This window comes from Arachis duranensis, chromosome 1 (genome assembly GCF_000817695.3).
Source record: "Arachis duranensis cultivar V14167 chromosome 1, aradu.V14167.gnm2.J7QH, whole genome shotgun sequence".
NCBI classification, from domain to species: Eukaryota; Viridiplantae; Streptophyta; class Magnoliopsida; order Fabales; family Fabaceae; genus Arachis; species Arachis duranensis.
The window spans coordinates 52,682,794-52,689,094 of NC_029772.3; positions in this window are offsets into that span (position 1 = coordinate 52,682,794).

The window sequence follows — 6,301 nt, forward strand, 5'->3', positions numbered from 1 at the left end:
GCAGGCACCATTACCATGCTGAGAACCTTTGGTTCTCACCCCATACATATTTTGTGGTTTTCAGATACAAGACGTGAGACACCTCGCTGAGGCATACTGGGAGCTTCTGAAAGTGAAGGAGTTTTATGCTTTGGGATTCTATTTTGGTTTCTGATGTATATATATAGATACTCTTCTATCTCCATTATATATCTATATTATGTTTTATCCCTCTTAGAGGTTGATTTGGAGAAACAGGTTATATAAGCTGTCTTTTGGGTCTTTTAGGTTATTTTGTATATATGTTTATATGCTCTGGCCGGTTTTAACTTCGCAAGCCGAGTAAGGAGCTTTGTTATCTGTATCCTTGGAAATATTCTAGTATGTATAAATACCTTTGTCGCTTTACTCTTATCCTATCTGGTTTACGTTTATCGTTCACGTGAGCTTTACGACTTTTGTTATAAACTTTTCTGCAAAGGCTCCTAGGTATAATTTTTTTCAACTATATTATATATGTGTATATATTTTACTTTTAGAAATCGTAACGTCTCGCCAACTCTATTTTACATCCTAGGTGTAAAGCTCTGTGTGGTAGGGTGTTACATTATAGTATCAGAGCATTTCATTCCTGTATAGTCTCGGAAATAGATTGACTATGCTTCTGAGCATACTCTGGCTTTGTGCATATGCTATTTAGGATGTCTGCTTGACATATATAGCATAAATGTTCATGAGCATTACTTTGGATATTCGAAACACTAGACTTGAGATATTAAAACTGATCACCTTAATATCGATTGTTTGGTGTGGACAAGATCCAAAGGGTGTCTCGTGGGCGCGAGTGAGGTGAGATGGTTGACGATAGAGCTGTTGCACAGGCTATTGCTGACAGGCTGAGACAAGAGCTATAAACGGTAATAGAGGTGGTAATGGACCTAGTGGTAGAGAAAGCTTATGCGTGAGCATTTTGTACCCTTTTTCATAGACTTTTTATAGTATTTTTTGTTATATTTTATTAAGTTTTAGTATGTTTTAGTGTAAAATTCACCTTTTGGATGCTACTTTGAGTTTTTGTATTATTTCTATAATTTTAGGTGATTTTTAGGTGAATTTGGCAGAATCTTGTTCAGAGATGAAGAAAGGATAGCAGATACTATCAAATCCTAACCTCCTTGAATTCCAACGAGCATATCTTGAGCAATAGAGGTCCAATCGATGCGGTGTCAACGGTGTTAGAAAGCTAATTTTTAGAGCTTTCCAGTAATATATAATAGTTTATATTTTTCTTCCAGAATGGCTGCCAAAACTAGCGTTAAATGCCAAGCCTGGGCGTTTAACGCCTAAGAAGGACTGGCCTCCCAAGTTGAACGCCCAAAACTGGCGTTCAACGCCAGCTAGGGAGCAGGACCAGCGAAGTTCAACGCTGAGAACCCAAGTTGAACGCCAGTCTTCAGCCCGAATCACTCCTAGTGGGCCCCAAAATGGATTTTAGCACTCCTTAGCTTATTTTATCTTATCCTTGTAACTTTTAAATTTAAATTAACATCTTTTAGGTCTAGTATTTACTATAAATAAGGGACTCCCTTCCTCCTGAGGATCACGCCTCCCGGAAGGAGAGGATCAGACACATTACTTTACATCTTTGTTTTTTTCTGGAAAGCATGAGTAACTAAACCTCCTGATTAAGGTTAAGAGCTCTGCTTATTTCTATTGATTAATATTATTATTCTTATATTTTAGTTAATATTTGATTCAATTCTAAGGTGTTGTTTACGTTCTTAATCTTATGAATCTGGGGTGGAACGATAGTATGACCTCTTATTCTATAGGAGCACTTGTGATTCTCGACAGAGTTATCTCGCTTGGGCTACAGCTTGAGAGCTCTCCTCCTAAATCGCAATTTACTTGGGCTAATTAGATATGTGACATATAATCTAGTTAGCTTTTGGGTAATTGAGGTTTTTGTGGCGCTAAACTAGATCTCTGAGCTTCACCCTCTGATTTGAAAGAATTGACCTTGTCTGTGGCATTTTAGTAAGGTCAGGGAAGATTAACTCGCTAAGATGTTAGGTTTTAATCACTAATGGTTTGCCATGGAATGAATCACTCATTGTTAGAATAGTGCGTAAGAAGTATTAATCCGAAAGGATGAGCATCTCCGAAGCCTTAACTGCTTTCATATATTATCTCTTTACCAATCTTTTAACTGCTTTTCTTTATTTTCTTGTTTATGCGCATTCAACAACAACAAATCTTTTTCTATTTGCCTGACTAAGTTCTGCAAGACAGCTATTGCTTGCTCAATCCAACAATTCTCGTGGGATCGACCCTCACTCACATGAGATATTACTTGGATGACCCGGTACACTTGCCGGTGAAGTTGTGCGAGTTCTATTTTCGCGCACCAAGTTTTTGGTGCCGTTGCCGGGGATCGTTCGAGATTGACAGCTACTGGTTGTCTTGTTGCTTAAATTAGGTACTTTTACTCGCTTTTGTTTAATTATTTTTCTTTTTTAATTTTCGGTCCTTAAGTTTTCTATTTTTCTTAATCTTTGATCTTTAGATTTTAAGTTTGGTGTCTTTGTAGTGTTTTTCTTCTTTTTATTTTTCAAAAAAATTTAAAAAAAAACTCCTCTTGAATTTTTGAAAACATTTTCATCTTATTTTTTTTTAATTTCAAAATGTTAAAGTTTGGTGTTATCTTTCTCTTTCTTTTTGAATTTTAAAAATTTTTAAAACCCTTTCCTTTGAATTTTTGTAAATTTTTTTATCTTGCTCTTATATTAATTTAAAATTTTAAGCATAACGTGAGACACCTCGTTGAGACAAACTGGGAGATTCTGAAAGCAAAGGACTTTTGTGCTTTGAGATTTTATTTTGGTTTATGATGTATATATATAGATACTCTTATATCTCCATTATATATGTATATTATGTTTTATCCCTCTTAAAGGTTAATTTGGAGAAACAGGTTACATAAGCTATCTTTTGGGTCTTTTGGGTTATTTTGTATATATATTTATAGGGAAAGTATGAGGAGCCAATGAAATATTTGTACAATGTATACAATGGAGGTTTATGGAGTATTTCAGATATAATCATTAGTGTTATATTTTTCCATTAGTTGAAACTTTTGGGATGAGTGGTATCACGACATAGTATTAGAGCGCTGAATCCGAAAGGTCAAGAGTTCAAACCTTGGCGAATCCTAAAATTAATTTAATTTTTCGAAAAGATGTTTATTATCCCTAGTACTCGGATGGTTATTCTAGATAGTATAGGGGATGTTCATTGTATAACTCAATAACCTATTGTACACATTGTACAAATAGTCCATTGTTTCCCTAGCGGGATCCTTATTTATATGCTCTGGTCAGTTTTAACTTTGCGAGTCAAGTTAGGAGTTTTGTTATTTGTATCCTTGGAAATCTTCTAGTGTGCATAAATACCTTTGTCGCTTTACTCTTATCCTATTCGGCATTTATCGTTCACGTTAGCGTTACGATTTTTGTTATAAACTTTTCTTCAAAGACTCCTAAGTATAAATTCTTTTCAACTATATTATATTATATATGTATATATTTTACTTTTAGAGGTCGTAGCGCCTCGCCACCTTTGTTTTACATCCTAAGTGTAAAATTCTGTACGATGTCACAGAAATCAGTTATAAAAAAAGCAGGGAATATAAAGATATTATATAAAAGTATTAATATATCAATTGACATAAATTGAAACATATAGGATTGTCTAACAACGTTAATTTGTACTAAGTTTAGTGCAATAAAAGTTTAACATTATATAGTCGATTATATTTTATCATAATAATATTTTGTAATGCCTCAAGTAGTAAGTTTGTAAAATGAAGTCCTTTGCATCATAAACACCTACATCTTTCAATTTAACTAACTTCAAATGATAGATTGCTCACCATTAAATAGAATAAAAGACAATATTATAAAGAATTGATGCGTCAATGCAATTTTCATTATACAAATATAAATACATCTGTATGGATATATCTATTTTTCTTAATAACAAAAAAATGTAATACTATCTTTGAAGAAGAAAATAATGGATTCAAACAAGAGCTGCAAAATTTTACCATTATTAGTTTACTTGAGTTAAAAGTTCAAAATGTATTATATTTGAAGTATATAGTTTAACTCATTACATTTACAAAAGAAACTTGAAAATTTCATACTCTGACCTAAACTATGTCCTTTTATACATATGACAAGTAAAATTTTATTTGGAATTTTTCTCTTCTAGTCCTATGACAGTGGTAAGTTATGATGGATAAGATATTCATCTTAAAAGTCTTCAATTTTGAGTTTTGACTATCTTATAGCAAACACCTGTAGTGATCTCCAGAGCCTTCTCAAATTTTGCATCAAGATTTTTCTTTAATTTCAAAGGTAGATCATCTTTGGCTATAACTCTGGATACACCAACCATTTCTAAATCATGTAAAAGTTGAGATAATAAATCATAAACTAAAAAAAATAGAAAGCAACAAAAACCAATTAAAAATGACACAATATATAATAACTATGTACACCATCAAACCTATTTTTTATAGGCCAAAGAAAAAGTTTTGATTTAAAAAAATTGATTAAAGTGGAGGGAAAACAAGTTGTTAGGATTAAAAATAGAAAATGACAAAGTTGATAATAGAGTACTTGAAGTTTATTTTTTTTTTAAAAAAGTAATCACATAAGCAAATCCATATCTAGTCACATCTAGCAAAAGCAAAAAATTAATACTAACAACCACTAATTCTTCTAATTGTACAACTTATATATGTCTCTCAAATATCAAATCATCCATAAAAAATATTTGTTACTTCTAGAACAAAAAAAGTGAGATTTTTTTTCTTACGTATTGGTATAATCTTGGTGTAATACTTAATCATTGGATTTTATGGTGTTTTTCGAAATTGTGGGAACAGTACAATACGCCCCCCTTGTATTGACAATACGCCCCCCTTGTATTGTATATTTTAATTTAAAATATACAATACAAGGGGGGCGTATTGTCAATACAAGGGGGGCGTATTGTACTGTTCCCACAATTTCGAAAAACACCATAAAATCCAATGATTAAGTATTACACCCAAATTTTTTCAATATATAAAAAAATTAACCAAAAAGTGAAGCACAACATGAAGAAAATGAATAAAAATATTTTGTTGAGTGCATCTAGAACAACTTTGCATAACCTAACAAATAGCATACATATTTGAGATGACATAATTAGAATTCTCTCTCACACAAAAAATTATAACAACAATAAAATTCAACAAAGAGGGTAGGTAATCAATGACACATCAATTACATAATGTTCAAGGCTCTACTTCAGCTGTCTTAACCTCCTACATCATATACGTACAGTACAATACATATAAGAAAATTTTCTACAATTGTATTTACATTAATTAGTTAGGACTATTTTGTTTTCTGTGCGTGTATGTGTATGTAATAATAGAAAAAAGACTATTATTTCTACTTTTAACTAGTTAATAATGAGATTATTTTTTCTTTTTTAAAAAGGCACATATAACAGATTTTAATATAATAAAATTAATAATATAAAAAATTAAAATCAAAAAAATTATAATAATGCTTTTATTATAAATGTTAGAAATTGACATTTAAACATGTTCAAAAATAGTACAATTGATCCAATTGCACTCTTATTTTAAGATGCATGGCTCAACCAAATTTTCTTCAAATTCAACGTTGCTTTAAATTAATTTCATATTTCTTTAATTATTTGTCTAAATTGACAAGAGGCTCTTCTTTTCTTGGCTTTTCTAGACTTCAATAAGGATTCTAGTTGAGTTTGTCCAATAAAAAATTAGGAGTTAACTAAAAACCAATTTAAGTACATTTTCATATAAAAACTTAAGCTTATATATAGTATAAGATATGAATAATATAATGCATTAATGAGTTATGAATTTAAAGTGTAATGGCCAACAACTAAAATATCAATTTCAATGCCAAATCTTGGTGTTATATATACAGATCAAGTTAGCTATATAATTAACTAATCAATTGAAAATGCTCTAACACCTTCTTACATTGTTGATATAAAATGTTTCCTAGTTATAGCTAACCTGAGAAATAAGTTACATGTATTCAAAAATTAACAACTAAGCACTCTCAAATTCAAAACAAATATAAAATAGAACAACAGAATATAATAGCAACAACAAGATTCCATATCTATTTTATTATTTATGCACTTAATGATAAAATTGATGTAATATGTTTGTAAGAGTATTTTTTGATTTATTTCTTTTAACTCATTAAATTCA